Genomic DNA, 22,777 nt, shown 5'->3' with positions numbered 1-22,777 from the left:
GGAGACATGGGGTGAGGAGAAAGGAGTCAGTAAGAGAGACAGAAGCCATATCCAGATGGCCTCTGTGCCCTATTTAGGCATTAAGACTCCAACTTATGAGTTATAGGGAATTCCCAAAGACTCTGCCATTAGGACTCTGTCTTCAGGAGATGGTGGACATTAGGGTTCCTAGCTTTCCCTGAGATCCCCCAAGCCTCTGTGGCTTCCTCTTATCTGGAAGCTTGAGAAGGAAGAAGTCACTGGGCAGGGAGAATGGGCAGACAACTCTTCCTTCACACTTATAAAGGCTGAGCACAATCCTCAAGGTCCACCAGAGGTTGAACGGCTTCAGGTAATCTTAAAAAGCATGGATAGGGCAGGCCATGGAGGCTCAGCAGGCAGAGTTCTCACCTGCCATGCCAGAGACCCGGGTTCGATTCCCAGTGCCTACCCATGCAAAAACAGAAAAAGCATGGACACTTAGAATGATCTGAGAATGGAAAGGGAACCTGTACAGCAGCTTCACTTCCCACCATCTAAATGAATCCCTTCTATACACCTTGATAAGTGGCCATGTATCAGATGACAGCTAATATGTCCTCTCTTTGTCTTCTTTTCCTTAGACTCACTTGCTACAACTCTCCTAGCCAGGCATCAGATGAAATCTTTCCTGAAATCTTTTCTGCAAGTTTCCCACCTTAGACTGTATCATGGTCAGTCAAAGCTGGGTACAAAGAATCCCAAAGTGCTCCAACCACAGCAGAGTACTAGAAGCACTTCATGTTCTAAGAGCAGGACACCGTATTTCTTGGTTGTACTGACCTTTGTGAAAGTACAAGACCTGGATCATATTAAATCTCTGGTCAAATAAAACACATTCTTCTTATTCATTTGAACTACTTTCCTAAGCACAATTTAGCCCCTCCTTCATATCACTTATTCCAGTTTTAATTTAACATTTTATTTGTGTGATTATTTCAATAATGTCGAGGTCTCCCCACGCTACAGACAAAACTGTTTTTTTTTTTTTTTTTTTATTTCCTTCCTGTTACAATTGTGTGGTGAAGGCTTACACAGTCCCTGTTGAAAAGGAAAGCTTCAACAAATGTTAGAAAAGGATGCAGATGCAAAAAAAATACGTACAGCAAGACATGATACGTGTCACAGGAATATAATCAGCGTTCTCTGGAAGCCCAGTGGCAATGCTTTCAAACGCCTCTGTGAAGGAACAGCACAAAAGAATTGGCATTTCCATTCTTGAACAGGGTTTAAAGAAAATATTGGGGTAATAAAACAACCAAGTAAAATCATGTTTTTGAGGAACAACCAATTAAACCCATGTTGTAAAATGAAAATCGGCTCATAATATTGAATGAGTGAACATCCCACATGCTCCCCCATCCTATAAAATGGAAAGGAAGTAGTTTAAATGTTAACAGAAGTTATCTCTGAACTGTGGGAGTACTGGTGATTTTATTTTCTTCTTTATATTTTATTATAGTTCCCAAATTTTCTATAATAAAAATGCAGTATCTTTATAATCAGGGGGGAAAAGATATTTGGATTTAAAAGATCTTTTAACTCATTTAAGATGTAATTTATCTATCATTTTAAGTATTCTGGACTTTTCTATACTTTATGTGATTGTGGTAAAGTAGAAGGAATGCTGGATACAAAATTTCAGTCCCAAAGAACTATTACAAATAATTTTCACCTGCTCCCTCACCCCTCAAAAAATTCATTTATTCTCTAAAATACTCTTTTTTTCTATATTGACTCTTGATGTGAAAGGACTTTTATGTTCAGAGAATACTAAAAATCAGAATTTACCATCACCAAACACTGATCCACAGAACTTCAGTTCCCCTTCAAGCTTTCGATAGGGCCCTTCAAATGATAAAATTACATGCATTGGCACAACAGCACTGTCAGCTAACATATCAAACCGAGGAACAAGAGGGCTTTTGACAACATATCTCAGGTAAACATAAGAACTTAAAGATCCATTATCTGAATTAACAGACACCTTAGTCAAATAGTAACAAATGGAGAAGTATGCCACAAAACACTGTACGTTATCAAATAACTGAAGGGAAATACACTCAGTATTCCTGAACATGAAGGTTCTAGTTTGTCCTCTACAATCTAACAAAAATCTGGCACGAGTGTTTAAAGTACTCTTCTTATCTAAGACTATATAAAACTTAAAACAGTAGGGGAAAAGACCAACACTTGGATAGATATCAGACTTCCTACAAATGAAACTATTTTAAAAACCATCCAGATAAAAGTAAAAGGTTCTCTGAGCAATAGCCATCCATCACATCATTTCCTTATCAGACCAAGAAAGGAAAAATATAATTATGAAGAAATACATTTTCCAGGTAACTGAACCCAAAATCCACTGAGTAATCTTGACAAACTGCTTGTACAACCCACCTCTCTTAGCTCTTACAGGCCCTAAGCTTTAGCCTCTTTGCTCCTCTTCGTTCCACCTGCTATAGCCTACATCACTCCTAAACAGGAGCTGCCCTATTTCATCCTTTACTAACTCTTCTTGTCTCTGAAACCAACAAACCTTTTTAAATATTTCCTCAGATATCAACCGTAATAAACATATATGTATGTAGGAGGCACGATGACTACAGAATCAAGAAATCCCAGAAAGTTCTACAACAAGGAATCAGAATTCTGGCTGCAGTAGAAGCAGCATAAGGGAGACTTCAATTTTAAATAAATGGGTCTGGGCAGCTTTACAGTCCTAAAGCTCCACAGGTGATTGTGATGTTCAGCAAGGTTGAAAATCACTGTGCTAGACTCCCAGTCTGCCATTCATGCCTTCAATTGTCTTTTAAGCTTCTAACAGCTTCTTCAGGGGGAGCCTCAGGTCCCCCATTCATGGGGATTCTATATTATTCTCTTAGCAAAGAGTAGGTATGACTTTGTAGATTAACTGCCTCTGGAAACCGGAAGTTAGCACAGAAATTTACTTTAAAAATTCACTTCAGTAAATTCACAGCATTCTCCAGGATATGAAAAGAGAAGCTAAAGTATGTAAGGGGGGATCTTCTTAAATGCTTAGAATACATAGTAAATGATGATATTTGCATGGTTTGGTAGATAATTCTTTGTGAATGATCTCCCAAACATGTAAGATAAATTAAAAATACCTTCTTTGCACACAGTATGGGCCAATTAAAATCTGGCCAGACTTTGCTATTAAAAATACATGAGTATTAATTTTTTACTGAATAAGTTCTATATTATTCTTTTCAAATTCACGATATATTAAACTAAAATGCATTAACAGGAAAATATTTTGCAACGTCAGCTCTCCAGGAAAAGCTTAAAGTTGTATTTTAGGCCTAACTTGCTCAATAAATGCCATTTTCCTGCAAACTATAGATATTTCTCACAAATTCAAATGTATGAACACCTTATCTAAAGTATACGCACTGACAGCTCAATCAACATACCATGCTCTGCAGACTAGGATCTGGATACAAGATTTATCTGTCTAGGCTTTTATCCAAAAGATGGTGAAATGCAACATTTCTACAAAATCACACTGATACTCTAAAAGTTAACATTGATTCCTCTTTAACATTTTAGCCATAACAAACTGAATAATACCAAAAGTATGCGCTTTAGGTTTTTATTTCAATGTTAAACACAGTGAAACCAATTATTTTAATGGCTTGAGAAACAAGAAAGGAACAAAATCCAATAAATTTAGCCGGATAGCTACTATATTGGCTAAGTCACTTTCCCTCTGTGTAAAAGACAAGACTTTTTATCACGTGCCACAATCAAAATTATGACACGTTCTGACTACAGAACAACGTCTGTGGAGGTGAAATGGTTCAACAAAGGGATAGCTTAAAATGTGTCTGCATACATTTTCATAAATTGTTTTTATTCACTAAATGTTTATGTGCCTGTAATTTAGTGGACCTAATATCTAGAGAAGCCACACATAGAACTTTCTTGGCTAGACAGTTCTATATGAGACTTCTCTAGATAACTGTATCTGATTGGTGAATTAAAAAAGTAAACTTTAAGATTTTACCTTTAGTTAACTACCTTTAAATAGTTCTATTAAAAATATTCACTCAGGCTATCTTTTAACATCTATTCATAGTTAAAAGCCAACCACTGTTCATAGAGAAGCTTGAGTGCACAACTACCATATGCGCACCAATGGGAAGGGACACAACAGAAATAAAAAGTCCTGGACTAGGACTCAAACACCCAAGTTTGAATCCCAGATGAGCTACACACCCACTTAACCTAACCAAGCCTCAACTATGCCACCTATAAAAGACAGACAGTAAACTTAACCTGTCTAAACCAAAGCTGCCGAAGGTATGTACCAGTGAGATAATACATTTGAAAACAACATTAAACTGCAATTACGAAGCGTCCCTCAACTGCTGTTCTAGTTAGGAAATATTACGCCACCCAAAAACAAGTAAAATAGTGTTACTCTGTTTATTCATCTTTAAAGTATGCCACATCCTTCCTCTTTGCCTCCCATTCTTTTTTTCTCTTCCTTCCTTTAACAGATTTTTACTGTGCCTCTACCAAATACCAGATATACTTCCAGACCTGCGCTGTTCAGCACAGTAGCCAGTAGACTTGTGGCTATTGCACATTGAAATGGGGTAGTCTAAAATTGTGATGTGTTCTAAGTGTAAACTATACATGGGAGTTCAAAGATTTAGTGTGGACAAAAGAATGCAAAGCACCTCACTAGCAATTTTTATATTATTATATGTTTACATAATATTTTAGATATTGGGTTAAATAAAATATATTATTAAATTAATTTTACCTCATTTTACTTTCTCTTAATACAGTTACTGAAACATTTAAAAGTATATATAGGGGCTCACATAGTATGTTTATTGGAAGCACTGTTCTAGGCCCTGGGAATATACTGGGGTACAAGACAAAGTCCCTACTCTCATAGGACCTACATTCAAACATCTATAGCCTTAAAATTTTCAGGTAGCAGAGGAAAACTGAAAACCAGCAACTGTGTATAGAGAAGATTCTGTGATGGAGGCCTTACCCACAAGAGTTAGACGTACCTTCTTTCCTTTAGACCATCAATCTACCAAGAGTAGGGGTTATGGTCCCCAGAATCATCGGTCAACAAGGCTGTGTGCCATGACCTTCACCATCTTTAGGAAAGACTTTCCCTTTCCTGTTAGGTACTTGGGAGAACAAGTCTGCTATTAATTCCAACTTAGTAAGTGACAAAGCTTTTAATTTGGGGGATCAGTAGTTTCAAGGCATCTTTTTTTCAGTACTTTGGGTTGTACCTCAAAAGCACTTTGAAAGGTCTCTTAACAAAGACACCTTCTCCCTGGATTTCAATATCCTCCTTTGTTATAAGACTCCTTCAAGACTTTCATCTCTACCAATTAACCCTGTCTCTTCTCAATGCCTTCAATTCTCCAGAAGGCAGTCAAGAGCGTTTCCGGATAAAGGAGCAAGAAGCTGAATTAAACTATACTTGTTCATTACAGCACTACCGAATGCCTCTGCTGGTCTAAAGGAGACAGCAAAAAAAATAAAAAAAGAAAAACTCAGGCTGAGTACAGAAGACATGCCAGTTCAACATGAGGTTACTTGATTTAAGAATTTAAAGAATTTCTGGAGGGTAAATTTTAATTCAAACAGAAGAGGCTTTTTTTTTTCATAGCATTTTCACCACCAAAAAGGCCTTATGAACATGTGAATTTCATATTTCATGTGTTAAGAATGTATCTTAAATCCAAATTACATGGCCAATATTTTGTTGTTCTATATATCCTTCTGGCAGACTACAAGGAAATCAAGGTTTTCAAGAGATTCTATATGTTATAAAATGCTCTACTAAGCATAGTAGGAAAGCTTGAGAGGCTCATGTTTAAGGGGAATGGTGTCATTTTATGTTCAACCCCATCTTTATCCTCTACTCATGTTCCTCCTGTTGCTGAGAATGTGCCTATAACATCTGTCAATTAAAAGGCCAAGCCCCCTTTAAAGTCATACCCAAAGGCATTCTCTCTCACACAGAACTGTCCTCAGCAAACCCAAATACAGAAAAATCTCTCTCCGTTCTCCCAGGAACCCCAAAATGGCATGGTATATATTACTTCAGCTCTTCTCTAGTTTTAAACGCCTGTAACTTAGATAAAAAGAATTGAAAATACTGTGACTTCAGGAAATTCATCACCCTACCTTTCCTTCAACTGAGATTTATCTGATCTTTATTGAACCTCAACAATACACTAAAACCAGGGATACGAAAAGGATATACAGTAGGAATCCTCAAGTAATCCACAGGCTAGCTGAGAAAAAAGATGCAGTAAATAAAGACCCTAAAAAGATGCAGTAAATAATGAATGCTACATTTAAGGTACAGTCACAGGGTCACAGGAACCCACAGGGGGATTCAAAAAAGCCCTCACAGAAAAGGAAATGTACATCTGAATGAAGAATCAAAAATGAGTAGAAATTTACCGGGTAAAATGGGAAAAGCATTTGAATGGCAGTGAAGCAGGGTATGAAGAATTAGAGAATGTGTTAATACTCTCACATAGAACCATTAAAAAAAACCTTTCAATGTATTAAATTGTACATCTAGGCATTCAATGTTCCACACAAATGGATCCTAATTCACCTTTATTACATTTTCCAGAGTATAGAACAGCAAGTAAGTGTAGACTCTCCAGAACCAGTCTGAGGACAAATCCTACTAGCCTCAGACAACTTTCTTAATCTATCTATGCCTCAATTTCTTTATGTATAAAATGGGGCTAACCATAGTGCCTAACTGATAGAGTTACAAGGAGAAGAGTTCTAACAGAAAAAAAGCACTTAAAATACTACTAGCACAAGCTAAACATTCAATAAATTCTTGCTTTGTTGTCATTATCATTTTAGTTCCTTTTCCATGCTAAACAAGTTAGTAAATCTGAAATTCTTATCCCTAACACATGTCCATGTCTCAATCTGAAGGACCCTTCTTCAAATGTCCAAATCATACCCAGTAAGACACTGCTTAAATACCATCTCCTGCATGAAGCCTTCACTGAGTCTGTATCCCTCACGCCACCCAATGAACTTCAGAGTATTCTGTTGGCCTCTCTTAGGCACCGGATACCCCTGTCATTATATCCCTGTCCGGGGGCACTTCCCTTCTGAATCTCCAAAGGTCTGGCTGTGTGGGCTCTGAAGCTTTTTCCAAAATTGTTCCCTCTTAAAGGACTCCAGTAAGTAATCCCACCTTGAGTGGGTGGAGACACATCTCCATGGAAACCAACTAATCAAAAGGTCACACCCACAATCCGGTGGGTCACATTTCCATGGAAATAACTTAATCTTGTAGGAAGAGAAGATACAGAGACAAAGGGGGGAGTGCCAGGTGGAGATGAAGGCAGTGTTTGGAATGGCTCATCTATAAGCCAAGGAGCACCAGGGTTGCTGGCAAACACCAGAAACCAGGTAGGCAATTCATCCTTACAGGTTTCAGACGGAGCATGGTCTTGGCAACACCTTGACTTCAGAGTTATAGCTCCAGAACTGTGAGATGAAAAATTTCTGTGGTTTAAACCACACAGTTTGTGATACTTTGTTTACAGCAGCCCAGGAAACTAACTAACATGCAGTTACCTGCCTCTGTTGGGCCAACTCAATTTTTCTGAAGAACAGATCCTTAAGGCAAAAGGATACAGGTCTAAGTTTTTTGGAAGGGACGGCAGAACAGCTCTAAAATCTAGAGGATTGCTGGAGATGGTAAACTTTGATAGAGGGCACAGCTGTTGTCCGTGGGCTCTCAGAGTATGGATAATATGGCTATTTTATAGTCCTTTTAGAATATTTAATATTATCATATTCAAGCATAAAAGCCACGGCACTCAAAGACCAAAGAATTAAATACCAGCAGCTTAGCTATGCTTATATTCTGCTCACATAAGCCTTTTAAAGCACACTTCAGAAGTGAGGAAAAATGGAAGTTTTCCCAATCTTAATTGGGGGGAAAAAAAGAATATTAATAATTGGCTATTACTACCATAGTGCACCACCATTTGGACAAGGTGTAAAGCCTTCATTGCAGTGTTAACATATCTAATGCGTTTGGCACTAAGTATTCCTCCCTTTCCCACCCTTGTTTAGTATATTTGGAAACAGCTGGATTACAGACGGAATGTTAAACTTACAGCGATCTTACAACTTTGGGCTTATGGTGATTAATGCACTGGAAATGGTTTTAATAGAAAAATAGAGCTATGTAGCTATGAACTTTTACATTTGTTGACAGGAAGTTTTGAACAGCTTTAGTGACTGAAAAATCATGTGGATATCAGCTTTAGAAGCTGTGTCAGTTTTAAAAACTACTGTATACCATACCCCAGAAAAGCCATGTTCTTTAATCTTCACTCGATATTGTTGGGTAGCATCTTTTTGACTGAGTCCTGTTTTATCCTTTTCAAAATCCTTCCAGAAAAGAAAACTCCAGGTACAGATGGTTTCACTGGTGAATTCTATCAAACATTCAAGAAAGAAATAACACCAATCTTACATAAACTCTTTCTGAAAACAGAGATCAATTCCCAACTCATTTCAAGAAGCTAGCACAACACTAATGACGAAACCTGTCATAAACATAACAAAAAATGACAACTACCTCATGATTGCAGCATCCCTCATGAATAGAGAAACAAAAATCTTTAACAAAATTTTAGCAAATTGAATCAAATGATATAAAAAAGTATACATGAACAAGTAAGACTTATCCTAAGAATGGTAAAGTTAGTTTAACATTTGAAAATCAATGTAATTCATCAGAGTAGCAGAAGAAAGGTGAAAAAAGCACCATATCAGGTCAATAGACACAGAAAAGGCATGCGATGAAATCTAACAGCAATCCATGATAATAACTTTCCACAAACTAGGAAGAGTAGAGAACTTCCTCAAAAGGATGAAGGACAATTATGAAAAACCTAAAATTGACATCAGGCTTAAGGTTAACTGTGCTCAGATACACCACTTCTACTCAACACTGTGGCATAAATATCAGAAAAGAAGAGGTAAAATACCTTACTTGCAGATAATAACATTTAGATGGAAAAACCTATAGAAAATCTACAAAAACAACCACTAGAACTAATGAAAGAATTTATGATGATTGCAGTAATACCGATTTAATATAAAAAATAAGTATTAACTTGTATACTAGCAGCAAACAATTGAAAAATAAATCTTAAAAAAATCTTACTTGAGGGACATATTAGATTGTATGTGTGCGTTTCACCAAGATGCGGAAATAACAAGGAAAAATGAACTGACAGATGTCCTGATATGTTTTACCATATGAGAACTGCCATACTTCTTTTCTGTATTTCTATCACAAAGTTTATAAAAAATTAGCAATTGATAAGTGGAAACCTAATCAAACCAAACCCAATGTAACCACTATTCCTAGGAAAGAAAGGCTGAAGGAAAAAGAAAATGATATTGAAAACTCTATGGCAACTCGTATCAATATTTAAATAACACTGTAACTACTGAATGATGACAACCAAAAAGTAGATAGAATTAGCACTGATAGGATGAGGGAATTACATCTTCACCTTCTATAGGACGAAGTGAAAAAGTAAAGTCTAGATCTCACCTCAGGAAAGAGGGCAGGATGAGGTGGACTGAATTTACCTCTGCCCTGGAGAACAAGACGGGGGATGGGAAGAGAATGACCAGGACTGCAGTATCGAGGGGGTGAGTGATCAAAGAGGGTCTTCAGTGTTTCTTGGGAAGGGGAGAAGCAGGGGGATTGGGACAGGTAGAGCAGGGTGGGTCTGTTGGGCCCTGACACCCACCAGGGGTGGAGGACAGCATGCAGGGAAGAACAGATCCAAGGGAACTGACCGTCCCTCTGCTCCAGCCTGCTCCAGTTGCCGCCTGGGGGAATCTCCTAAAGCAGCACCACAACTGGCGGCACTAGCAAAGAGCCCAGAAGCAGGGAGGCATCACCCGGCCAGGCACCACAAGTGGCCACCCCATTGGGCACGGTGGAACTGCTGTGTACTGCAGTCGGTTCCTGTGTCCTGCCCCTGCAGGCGTGGAGCAGCCCAACCACCTCACATGCCATCTTCCCTGATGGCTACTGCATTCAGGTAGGGGTGGGCCTGAGGGGAGGAGGTACCTCAGGAGTGCCATCTGCTGGAAGAGGCAGTAAGTACACTATGGTAAACTCCTTATCTGCCTAGATTTTTCTGTTAAAACTAAATTGTTTCTATAATTTTATTAGTAGTAGTATCATCATTTGAAAATTTACATTTATGTATATTTTTACATATTTCTATTTTTACTGATTTTTTAATTTAATTTTTAAAATCGTCTCTCCCTCCTGTGAGAGCCAATCCCAGTTCATGCCAAATATATCTTCAGGTGTCTCCTGACTTTTGGGCTTACTACTGTTGAGGTATGGGTTTTTCTTCATACTTTTTAAGTTTATTATTATTGTTTATTTAAAGGGTACATGGATGGGTAATCAAGCCTGGGTCTCCTGTGTGGTGGGCGAGTATTCTGCCATTGAATTACCCATGTACTCCTGACTAGCTTTTAATAGACCCTCAAGTAGAACTGTACCCCCTAAATGAGATCTGGGCCATAGATTGATGGGGAATAACTGACAAACCAAGTGCAAAAGTAAACCTTCAACACAAAATCAAGTAAATACAAAACTTTAGATGAGTGAAAGAAACCAACTTGAAAAATAACCTTATTTCAAATCAAATCAAATGCTCCGAATATAGAAAATTATAAAGCAGGTGACGATCCAAGCAGAAATGACCCAACTAAATGACCAAATCAAAACCTCAGAGGGGACACAGAATAAAACGCAAGGATATTTATAACAAATAATGGATATCAGGAAGACACATCACATCCAACTAATTGGATTCTCTTGTTGCGGAAGCATACCATTAGTTGATAGTAGCTGTAAGCAGCCACAGTTGCAATCAACTGACGGATGATTTAATAAGCCAGCCTTCTGGTTTATCAATCAGCCACAAAATATCCTTGCAGTAACAGACCAGTGCTTCCCTGACCAGATAACAGGGCACCACCACCTGGTCAAGGTGACACTAGAACCCAACCACCACAAAGAACATACAAAATTCAAAAGATTAAATAGAAAAATGGCAGTTCTCATACGGATGAAAGATACAAGAGACCAAATTAGAAATATACTAGAGACACACAATAGAAGACTCGAAGAAGCAGAAGGAAGAATAAATGTGCTAGAAGACAGAGCAATTGAATTATAGTGCACAAAAGAACGAGTGGTAAGAAAGATGGAAAAAATGGAACTGGATCATAGTGGAATGATGGACAACAAGAGGTGCACAAACATAAGAGTCCACTGGCATCCCAGGAGGAGAAGAGAAGAGTAAAAGGCTAGGAAGGTCAGTTGAAGATTTGATAATTGGGGAAAACTTCCCAACTCTTATAAAAGACATAAATATGCAAGTCAAAGAGGTCCAATAAACCCCAAATAGAATAAATCCAAATAGGCCTACTCTAAGACACATACTAATCAAACTGTCAAACGCTGAAGAGAAACAAAAAGCCCCGAAAGCAGCATGAGAAAAGCAATTAACTACATACAAGGGAAAAGACATAAGACTGAGTTCAGACTACTCAACTGGCACCATGGAGGCAAGAAGGTAGTGGTATGATGTATTTAAGATCCCGAACAAGAAAGGCTTCCAGTAAGGAATTCTTTATTCAGCCGAGGTGTTCTTCAAAATTGAGGGGGAGACTAAAATCCTCAAAGACTGAGAAAAATAATCAACAAGACACCAGCCCCTCAAGAAATACTAAAAGGAGTCCTGTCACAAGAAAACAAACAAAAAAAAGAAAGGAGAGGGAAGTCTGCAGGAGGGCACAGAATTGAAGAGTACCAGTAAGGGTAATTGAAAGGATAAAAAGAAAAAGACACATATATATAAATATATATATAAAGAAAAAAAATATATATATATATGAAAAATAAAAACTAAAGAAAGAGATGATGGATTCAAAAACTGCTTTTAAAGTAATAACATCGAACATTAATGAACTAAACTCACCAATTAAAAGATACAGATCAGTAGAATGAGTTGAAAAAATATAATCCATCTATATGCTATTCACAAGAGACACATCTTAGACTCAAGGACACAAATAGGTTGAAATTGAAAGGATGGAAAAAGATGTTCTGTGCAAGTTGTAATCAAAAGAAAGCAGGAGTAGCAATACTAATCTCAGATAAAATAGATTTTAAATGTAAAGACATCATAAGAAACAAAGAAGGACACTACATATTAATAAGAAGGACAATTCACCAAGAGGAAATAGCAATCATAAATGTCTATGCTCCCAATCAAGGCAAACATGAGGCAAAACTGAAGTGAATTACAGACATTTCAACAATAGCAGAGACTCAAATACACCACTCTCCACTCTCCACTACAGATGGAACAATCAGAGGATCAAGAAGGAAAAAGAGAACCTAAACAATATGATGAACAACTTAGACCTAATAGACATATACAGATCTTTACACACCAAAACACCATGATATACATTCTTCTCTAGTGCACATGGTACATTCTCCAGGACAGATCATACGCTGGGATACAAAATAAGTCTTTATCAAATTTAATAAGACTGAAATGATCCAAAGCACTTTCTCTGAACACAACGGAAAAGAAGGTGGAAATTTATAATCACCAAAGAACCAGAGCTTTCACAAATATATACAGAGTAAACAACATACTCTCAAATAATCAGTGGGTCAAAGAAGAAATTGCTAGAGAATTCAATAAATACCTGAAGACTAATGATATTGAGAATACAGCATAAAAGAATTTATGGGATGTGGCAAAGGCAGTGCTCAGAGGGAAATTTATTGCCCTAAATGCCTAATATTAAAAAGCAAGGACAAGTAAAACTTGAGGATTTAACTGCTCATCCAGATAAATTGGAGAAAGAACAGCAAACTAACCCCAAAGCAAATAAAAAAAAATAACAAAACCAAAAGTTGGTTATTTGAGAAAATCAAAATAATTGATGGACCCCTATCTAGAGTGACAAAGAAAAAAATAGAGAGGGTACAAATGAACAAAATCAGAAATGAGATGGGGATCATTATATGGATGCTGAAGAAATTTTAAAAATCATAAGATAATACTATGAACAACTATATACCAACAAACTAGACAACTGAGATGAAATGGAAAAATTCCTAGAAACACACGAACTATCTATAATAGCTCAATAAGAAATACAAGATCTCAACAAATTAATTACAAGAAAAGAGATTCAATCAGTCATCAAAAATCTTCCCACAAAGAAAAGCTTCACAGGAGAATTTTATCAAACGTTCCAAAAAGAACTAAGACCAATCCTCTTCAAACTCTTCAAAAAAAAATTAGCAAAAAGGAATACTGCCTAACACATTTTATGAAGTTAGTATCATTCTAATACCAAAACCAGATAAGGACCTACAAAAAAGGAAAACTACAGACCAATCTCCCTAATGAACATAGATGTAAAATTTCTCAACAAAATACTAGCAAATCGAATCCAACGAAACAGTAAAAAATCGTATACATCATACCAAGTGGGGTTTATACCAGGAATGCGAGGGTGGCTAAACACAAGAAAATCAATCAATATAATAAAGTACATTAACAAATCAAAAGAGAAAAAATCTCATAATCATATCAGTTAATGCTGAAAAAAGCATTTGACAAAATTTAGCATCCCTATCCTGAAAAAAAAAAAAAAAAACACTTCAAAAGGTAGAAATTGAAGGAATTAATATCATAAGGGTATATATGAAAAACCCTAGCCAGCATCATACTTAATGGTGAGAAACTGAAAACATTTCCCCTAAGATCAGGAACGAGACAATTGTCACCACTGTTATTCAACACTGTACTAGAGGCCTTAGCTGGAGTGTTTAAACAGGAGAAAGAAATAAAAGGTATCGAATAGGAAAAGAAGAAGTAAAACTTTCATTATTTGCAGATGACGTGATCACATAAAAAACACTGAGAAGTCTATGGCAAAGCTACTTGAGCTAGTAAATTCAGCAAAGTGGCAGGATATAAGATTAAAGTACAAAAATCAGTAACATTTCTATACACAAGTAACGATTAGAAGAGACAATTACAGAAAAAAATTCATACAAAATAGTGACCAAAAGAATAAGCCTATACTCTAAGTTTCTCTTCAAATCGTATAAATCTTTCGCCTTTTACTAAAGATTTCCATGGAGAGAAGTAGTTATGAGTCATTGAACAATTTTTTGAAGGCCTTGGTTTTTATCAAGGCCCAATGTAAAAAAAAAAAAAGAATAAGCCTAACCAGGAATGTCAAGAACACAGAAAACTACAAAACACTGCTGAAAGAAATTTTTAAAATGGCCTAAATAGATGGAAAGACATTCCATGTCCATGAATAGGAAGGTTAAATGTCATTAAGATACCAATTTTACCCAAATTGATCTAGAGATTCAATGAAATACAAATCAAAATCCCAACAACCTACCTTGAAGACTCGGAAAAGTTAGTTATCAAATGTATCGGGAATGGAAAGAGACCCTGAATAGCTAAACATCCTAACAAAGAAGAGTAAAGTAGGAGGACCAACACTTCCTGACTTTAAAAGTTCACTATAAAGTCACAGTGGTCAAAACAGGATGGTACTGGCACAAAGACAGAAGTTTCAACTAATGGAACTGAATTGAGAGTACAGAGATAGACCACAAAATCCATGGACAACTGATCTTCGATCAGCCCCTCATATCCACTGAATTGGGACAGAATCGTTTTTTTCAATAAATGGGCAAAGGAGAATAGAATATCAATTGTCAAAAGAATGAAAGAGGATCCCTATCTTACATGCTATACAAAAACTAATTTAAAATGGATTAAAGACCTAAATGTAAGAGCTAGTACCATAAAACTTCTACAAGAAAATGCAGGGAAGCATCTTCAAGATCTAGTAATAGGAAATAGCTTCTTAAATTTTATACCTAAAGCACAAGCAGTGAAAGGAAAAAAACAGATAAATGGAAACTGCTTAATATCAAGAGCTACTGCGCCTCAAAGGACTTTGTCAAAAAAGGTGAAGAGGCAGCCAACTCAATGGGAGAAAATATCTGGAAATCACATATCAGATAAAGGCTTGATATCTTGTGTCCATAAAGAAATTAAACAGTGCAACAACAAAAGAACAAACAACCAGAGGATATGAATAGACACTTTTCTGAACAGCACATACAAAAGGCTAAAAAAGCACATAAAGAGATGCTCATTTTCATTATCCATAAGGGAAATGCAAATCAACATGAAAATGAGATATTTCACACCTATAAGAACAGCTGTTATTAAACAAACAAAAAACTACAAATTTTGGAGAAGATGTGGAAAATTTGTTAATACCTATTTGCTGTTGTATAACAGGGAATCTAAAACAGAGCAGTCACTGTGGAAAACAGTTGGCAGTTCCTCAAAAAACAAAATATTAAGTTGCCCTATAACCCAGCAATATCAATAGTAGGTATATGTCCAGAAAAGCTGGAAGCAGACACGAACAGACATTTGCACACTAATGTCCATAGAGGTAATATTCACATTTGCCAGAAGATGGAAACAATCAAAGTTCCCATCAACAGACAAGTAGATATACAAAATGTGGTGATTACAGAAGATGGAATATTATGCAACAATAAAACGAAATGAGGTCCCTAAGCATATGACAAGGTAGATGAACCTTGAGGACATAATGCTGAGTGAAATAAGTCAGATAAGAAAGGACAAATACTGTATGATTTTGCTATTACGACTCTGAAAAAGGTTACACTATAGCATATAGCAGACCTAGAGGAACACAGAATGCTAGAGATGGGAGAAAGGCTACCCAATGAGGTAGAACTTAATTGCAAGGTAACAGAGAGAGGTGATGGGAACTAATCAGTTATAAGTAACATTACCATATTGAAGGTGAGTATAACTGAAAGGGGATGTATAGTGCCATGTAACCCACTGATTAAATCTACAATTATAAATAAGTTCTCACATGAATTATTTCAAAGGTTTGATAGTGGATAAAGAGTCAACAGTAGAGGGATATAGGGGGAAAACTAAAATTGCATGCTATGGCCAATAGTTAAGGAAGACATCAATAGTTTCACAGCATTATTAATTGGGAGGCAAGGAGAAGTGATAAGGTGTAGTTTGTGCACACGTGTGTGTGTGTGTGTGTGTGTGTGTGTGTGTGCGCTGTATGGTGGGAGTCACACTTCATTCTTTTTCCATGTGAATATCCCGTTATTGCAGCACCATTTATTGAATTTCTTTTTAGGGGGGGTGGGTAGTGGACAGGTTGGGAATCAAATCTGGGTCTCTCACATGGCAGGCAAGACTTCTACCACTGAACTACCTTTACACTCCCCTAATAAGATGCAGTTTTGATATCTGGTGATGCTGTTTGTCGATTCTTTGTCTCCATGGACCAATGAAGAATTCAGAGTGCCACTGACTGTACAACCAAGTGAGGATACCGTTAAGATATGGTTTGTTTATTTTGGACATTATTTATGATGCCCAACAGACAGAGGGAGCCAAAGGGTATAATGACTGAGAAGCAGAATGACTATGATATATTTATAGGATGTAATATGGTACAACTACAAAAACGAAGGACATTGAGAGGCATGAAGTAACTGAATATACCTTGGGGACAATGTGCTGCGAAAAATAAGTTAGAAACAAAAGAACAAATATGCCAAGGTCTCTTTCAGAAAATACTTATTCAAAAATGGGAGCCCAGATAGTAAGTCCTTACCACAGCCACACTTAGTCTCAAGTTTAAGTGTATTTCTAGATTTTGGGACACTGAGCTATATGTGTACCAGCTGGCATTTCCCTGGAACTCTGAGTAACTCTATGACATGTAAGACCCAGAAATGGAGTGCTGCCACCCTGAAAGTTATCATAGCTATACACAATAACAGTTAAAGTAACAACAAAATAAAAGATCAGGCCTCAACTAGAGATAAAAGTGAAGCAAATCCGGCTGGGACTAAGGTAAATCAGAACACAGGGTAAAAGATGATAGTACATGTACTTTAGACCTTCACCTACTGCATGAGAACAAAGGTAGAGAAATTTGTTATGTCCAGAACCTAAATTTTCTGCAATACATAATCTAATCAACCTGTCTGGATAGCTCATTTACACAACTCAAGCTCTTGGAGTCCAGAAAGGGAATGAGGCCCTATAATTCTATATAGCTTAATGTAATAACCAAATACATCTCAAACTATGTTGGACAGATAACTGAAAAGTATTGGTAGAGTCGTTTGAGGATCCAAAGGAAAAAAAAAAAAGAAACTATTCAACTTTCCTGGGTACCCTTCTCAACTACTGGGGATTCCCAAGAAAATGGATTTTGAGGCTTGCCCTTATGAAACTCATTTCTGTAGTGGAGAAGTTAAGACCTAAGAGTTGCTTCCAGGGAACTTCTTTTGTTGCTCAGATGTGGCCTCTCTCTTTAAGTCCAACTCTGCAAGGAAAATCATTACTCTCCCTCCTACATGGGGCATGACATTCAGGGGTGAAACTCTCCGTGACGACATGGGGCATGACTCTTGGAGATGAGTCTGGCCCTGAACCATGGGATCAGCAATGCTTTCCTAACCAAGACGGGGGAAAGAAATGAAATAAAATAAGAAATCACTGGCTAAAAGAGATTAAATAGAGTCAAGAGGCTATTCTGGAGGCTACTCTTTCGCAAGCTTCAGTTAGACAGTGCTAACTGCCAAGGTTTGCTAACATCATTCCTGTTAACTCTTAAAAATACCTAGGGCTTGAACTGAGACTCTACAAAAGTTCCATGCACTAAGTTTGCTTTCCTGGGACCTATAATTTCCAGGGGATTCCTAGGTCAGATAAATCCTGATACCCAGAGGGACCAGTCTCTCCAAGATTATCAACTAATTACATCTCCCTATCCTTGGTATCAACCCCCTTCTCAACATGAGAAAGTCAGAAGGGGCATTTCCTAAAGATCCCTGCAGATTGGGAGAAGGAACAAAGGAGAAGGAGGAAGTATAACAGAGAAAACAGAATTTAACAAACAAATATGACTGCTGAACCACTATACTGATATTTCTTCTAGCCTCAGTGTTCTGGGGCAGCTAGAAGGAAAAATCTGAAACAGTGGAATGGTAAAACATAACAAACTCTGAAATCTGTTCTGTAACTACTTGTTGAAGTGTACTTTGAAAATTATTGCTTTTTCTTTCTTTTCTTTGTATATATGTTATATTTCACAATTTAAAAATCCACTTAAAACAACTATATAGAAATGCTTAACTCCCTATCAAGTATATCCAATTTCTTGATAAATACTGCAACTGGAAACTCATCAAGTAAAATTTTTTTCAAAAATATTCACACCAGCCTCCCAAAATACATAATTTGCCCAGAGGCCCTTTTACCCTCAATGACACTCTTTTTCAGTTCTTAAACTGTCCCCAGTAACAAGAAGCATTTCCTCTCAACATAGCAGAATTGCCTTAAGTGGAGACATTACCAGTTACTTCAAACTTTATCCAGAGTGAATTACTTAAGAGGGTCTCTTTTTTGCAAAATAGCTTTCAAGTCACAAAAAACCAGATGGAGGGAGGGATGGGGGAAAGGAGGGAAGGAAGGAGAGAGGGAGGAAAAAGTAGAAAACATTGAAAGACATGATATATTTTTTAAATGCTGGTAAAATTTTGACCCATTCCTTTAGGTGTTAGGAGGGAGACTAACTGAAAACCCTGAAAAACTATTCACATTCCATCCAATGAGAAACGTTTCAATTAAATGCAGAATATCAATATAATTGCCTAAGAAAACACTCAAGGTATTACGAGACAAAAGCCGTGAATTTTCTTGCCTGACGCACTCAATAACCAATTCCTGAGACACCAGGTTCAAAGAGAGAATAGAGTTTATTACTAGGTATATAGTAGGAGAGCAGATGGGCTATCGGCCCAAAATCTCTCTTCAAAGTGCAGTAATTCTGCTAGTTTTATTAGAGAAAAAGATGGGCAGGATTTAGGATAATGAGCACAGTGGCCCCATATGATGTAATTAGAGGGATTTAATTATTGAGCACATGCGCAGATTCATAAGATGCTTACTCAGAGAACATATGTAAGAAAATAGCAGAGTGAGATACAGGTGACCTGTAGGTCAAAGTCCTAGCTACTGTGCATGTCAGGCAGGCCCATTTTGGTTAGACCCAGTCTCAGGCAACAAGATAACTTCGAACTTGGGATGGGTTAGTGCTGGGCTCACCCAAGATCCTTCACTAACAAACCTTAGGGGCTGCCATTCGTGAGTACAAGTCTCTACAGCTGAAAAACTGGGTACAAATGAACATGAGTCAAAACACATTTATAATCACAGGGCAGAACATAGGACTATACAATCATTATCAGAGATCAAGGCAGCTGGATTACAATTCAGAGATTTCAGGTATTTTTCTGTCTACTCCAATACACCAGAAAGTAAAAAGGAGTATCTATATAATGATTCAGCAATCAAAATAAATCCCTTAAATCTTGATTTCTCAGTTACAAAGGGAACTCTCCAGGTTGTTAAATTCTTAAAGTAGACTCTATCTTATGGGGCAATCTAAAGATGCATACAATCCGCGTCCATATACTCATTCCTATGTCTGTAAAGCATACTTTGTGATTATGCAACTGAATGTTACAGCCGCCCCAGGCCATTCCGTGCTTAAGGAAAAATGTTTACGGCCATATCCTGCCAAATATATACAAATATAACTTAACCTCACTTCAACCACCACTTGAATGGACTTGTCTGGATTACGCGGAAATACAGATACAAAACAAACAAGGAATGTGATTGTCCATATGTTGGCGGGGAGAAGACCTTATAAAATAATCCTTAGTCACTAGGGCAGAATACACATGAGTATTTAAATGCTACAAGCCAAAAATTTTAATACAGAGCATGAATAAAAATAAATTCAAAATTTTAGGAAAAGAAGTGAACTTCTCTGAAGGGTGGAGTTTGGCAATAAAGAACAATATTTTGCTCAGTGCTTCCTTCCAAGCAAATTAATCTGGAAATAAGAGAAAAAGATGGCTCCTGAGCATTTTTTAAAACACCATGTTTAGCATAAACTGCCCTAAGCTAACAATTTGTATCTACTACATATCAACAGCAACTAAAAGTCACTAACCGCCCAATTGCTTCCTGTGACCTAAACTCAATTCCTGGTGCCAGAGAAATTCTTAGGGGACAAGTCCACACAGGACGATGAACCAACGCACTCATTCTCTCATATCAATTATCAAATATAACATTGGCCAAAAATATTCCCTTAAAAAATGCTTATAAATTAAAAACTGGAAATGAGACACATCATGCTAATGTGTGAACTGAAGTTTAAGCATGCGTTTTCTAAAATCTTAATAAAGATTTCAGTCCCTAAGGCTGAGAATCCACCAATAGATATGTTTCAATCCTTGTGCCATCATACATCAGGCTTTTAAAAGGAGAGAGGTATTAAAGAGACCAAGTAGCTGACAATGATCATCTCGCTGGCTCCGAACTATACCACTTAGCACTCAGTTTTATTTTATCATCCAACTTAACTGTAGCACAAAAATATACAAAGAATCTATGTGACATCAATACCCCTGCTAAATCTCCATTTATAATGATTACTGAAAAATAACTACCCTTAGCTCCTTAAAACATTCAATTATACTCATAATAAAAGTATTATACTTCCGGGAAGATGGCCGAATAGACTAGCTCGAGCTTAGCCCTATTCACGGAAAAGTTAGAGAAGGGACAGGAGGGAGATAGAGGTGGTGATTCAGGAGTGCGGCTGACCTGGGAGAGCTTTCTGCACCACATGCAGCAGCCCTGTGTGCAGAGGTCAAGGAACTGAGAGGCAGAAAGCTGGAGCATGGGGCAGAGGCAAGGAGCCGCGGAGCCTGCACGACTACACAGAAGGGAGCCCGGGACTAGGAAGTAAGCCAGGCCGCGTTCCTTGGGTGCGCTACCCTCACCAGCGCAGCCCCATGACCGGTGACTCACCCCACACCTCATGCACACTAACCCTGTCATCCGCTCCCATTCCCTGTGCTCCAGGCACCCCCACCCCACCAGCCCCCAGTGCACATACCTGCCCCACACCCCACCCCAAGTGCAGCCCAACCTACCTCTCCTGCACCCCTCCCAAGCACTGCCTTGTCCCCATTCCCTGCAGGCTGTTGCCAGCGCAAAAAGGCACTAACCTCCATACCTAGGATCCCCCTGACCCGCACCCCGCCCATAGTGTGGCACAGCCTCACTCGGCACCACCTGAACTCTGCGCATCCATTTACAGCACTCCCAGGCCCAGATATGCCCACTGGCCCCTAGTCATGTCATTCACCTCTGGAAACTGCACTTTACAGCAATCCTAGAATCACACATGTGCACTGTCCTCAGCCACACTGTCTAGCTCTGTGAAACGGCTGACCTGTCACATTTGCCCCCAATTCACGAAGGCATAATGCTGAACTACTGCCACAGCTCTACGCATGCACACAAAGGGCCCCATGCCTTAGACCAACACATACCAGGCTTATGCCCTGTTTTAGTTTGCTGGCTGCCAGAATGCAATATATCAGAAACGGAATGGCTTTTAAAAAGGGTAACTTGATAAATTGCTAGTTTACAGTTCTAAGGCCAAGAAAATGTCCCAATTAAAACAAGTCTATAGAAATGTTCAATCTAAGGCATCCAGGGAAAGATACCTTGGTTTAAGGAGGCCAATGAAGTTCAGGGTTTCTATCTCATCTGAGAAGGCACATGGCAAATATAGTCGGGATTTCTCTCTCACCTGGAAAAGCAAGTGGCAAACACAGCGTCATCTGCTAGCTTTCTCTCCTGGCTTCCTGTTTCATGAAGCTCCCAGGGAGGGGTTTTCCTTCTTCATCTCCAAAGGTCGCTGGCTGGTAGACTCTCTGCTTCTCATGGCTATGTCATTCTGCTCTCTCAGAATCTCTCTCTAAAATGTTTCCTCTTTTATAGGATTCAAGAAAACCAACCAAGACCCACTCAAATAGGTGGAGAAACACCTCCGCCTAACCCAGTTTAACAACCACTCTTGATTAAACCACATCTCCAGGGAGATGAGCTAATTACAGTTTCAAACATACAATGCTGAATAGGGATTAGAAGAAATGACTACCTTTACAAAATGGGATTAGGATTAAAACATGGCTTTTCTAGGGGACATACATCCTTTCAAACCAGCACACAGTGCACTTGCACAGTTAGATCCTCCCTGGCCACTGGGTGCCCACGTTCACAAGCACCAGTGTAACATCCCCAACCTGCATCCATACCTGCTCTAAAACAAATCACCATACTGAGTGCCCCACCCCATGCCATGCTCTCTGCTGTACAACCATCCTGCAAACACAAGGCCTTAAACTCCTGAAGGAAATCAACTCCCAAAGTAAATCAATCAAGATATTAACATGCCACAACACTACAGAAGATCACTAAATATAACACAATGAAGATAGATTCAGCCCTGCCTAATGACCAAATTAAAACACCAGAGGAGACACAGATATTGCAACAACTAATCAAAGATGTTCATACAACTCTACTTAATAAAATAAGTGGGATGGTAAATGACATAAAGGAGATCAAGAAGA

General features: G+C 38.1%; 1 protein-coding gene and 1 non-coding gene across 14 annotated transcripts in view; one reads left to right on the top strand and one right to left on the bottom strand.

The window, feature by feature from the left end:
• SIPA1L1 (signal induced proliferation associated 1 like 1) overlaps positions 1-22,777 on the bottom strand; it is a 417,008-nt gene that overhangs the window by 354,459 nt on the left and 39,772 nt on the right. For 4 of the 13 annotated variants that reach the window (XM_077122895.1, XM_077122900.1, XM_077122903.1 and 1 more), the window contains one exon: positions 1,123-1,197. The exons of the other annotated variants lie outside the window; for them this stretch is intronic. The gene's annotated coding sequence lies outside the window, so the exon portion shown is untranslated. The remainder of the gene's footprint in view (positions 1-1,122; positions 1,198-22,777) is intronic. 13 annotated transcript variants of the gene reach the window in all.
• LOC143652902 (U5 spliceosomal RNA) lies at positions 14,240-14,359 on the top strand. Its single transcript, XR_013160948.1, has one exon. It is a non-coding gene; the product is annotated as a U5 spliceosomal RNA (small nuclear RNA).

The sequence above is a fragment of the Tamandua tetradactyla genome, chromosome 12 (assembly GCF_023851605.1).
Source record: "Tamandua tetradactyla isolate mTamTet1 chromosome 12, mTamTet1.pri, whole genome shotgun sequence".
NCBI lineage: Eukaryota > Metazoa > Chordata > Mammalia > Pilosa > Myrmecophagidae > Tamandua > Tamandua tetradactyla.
This window is presented reverse-complemented; position numbering and strand designations above follow the sequence as displayed.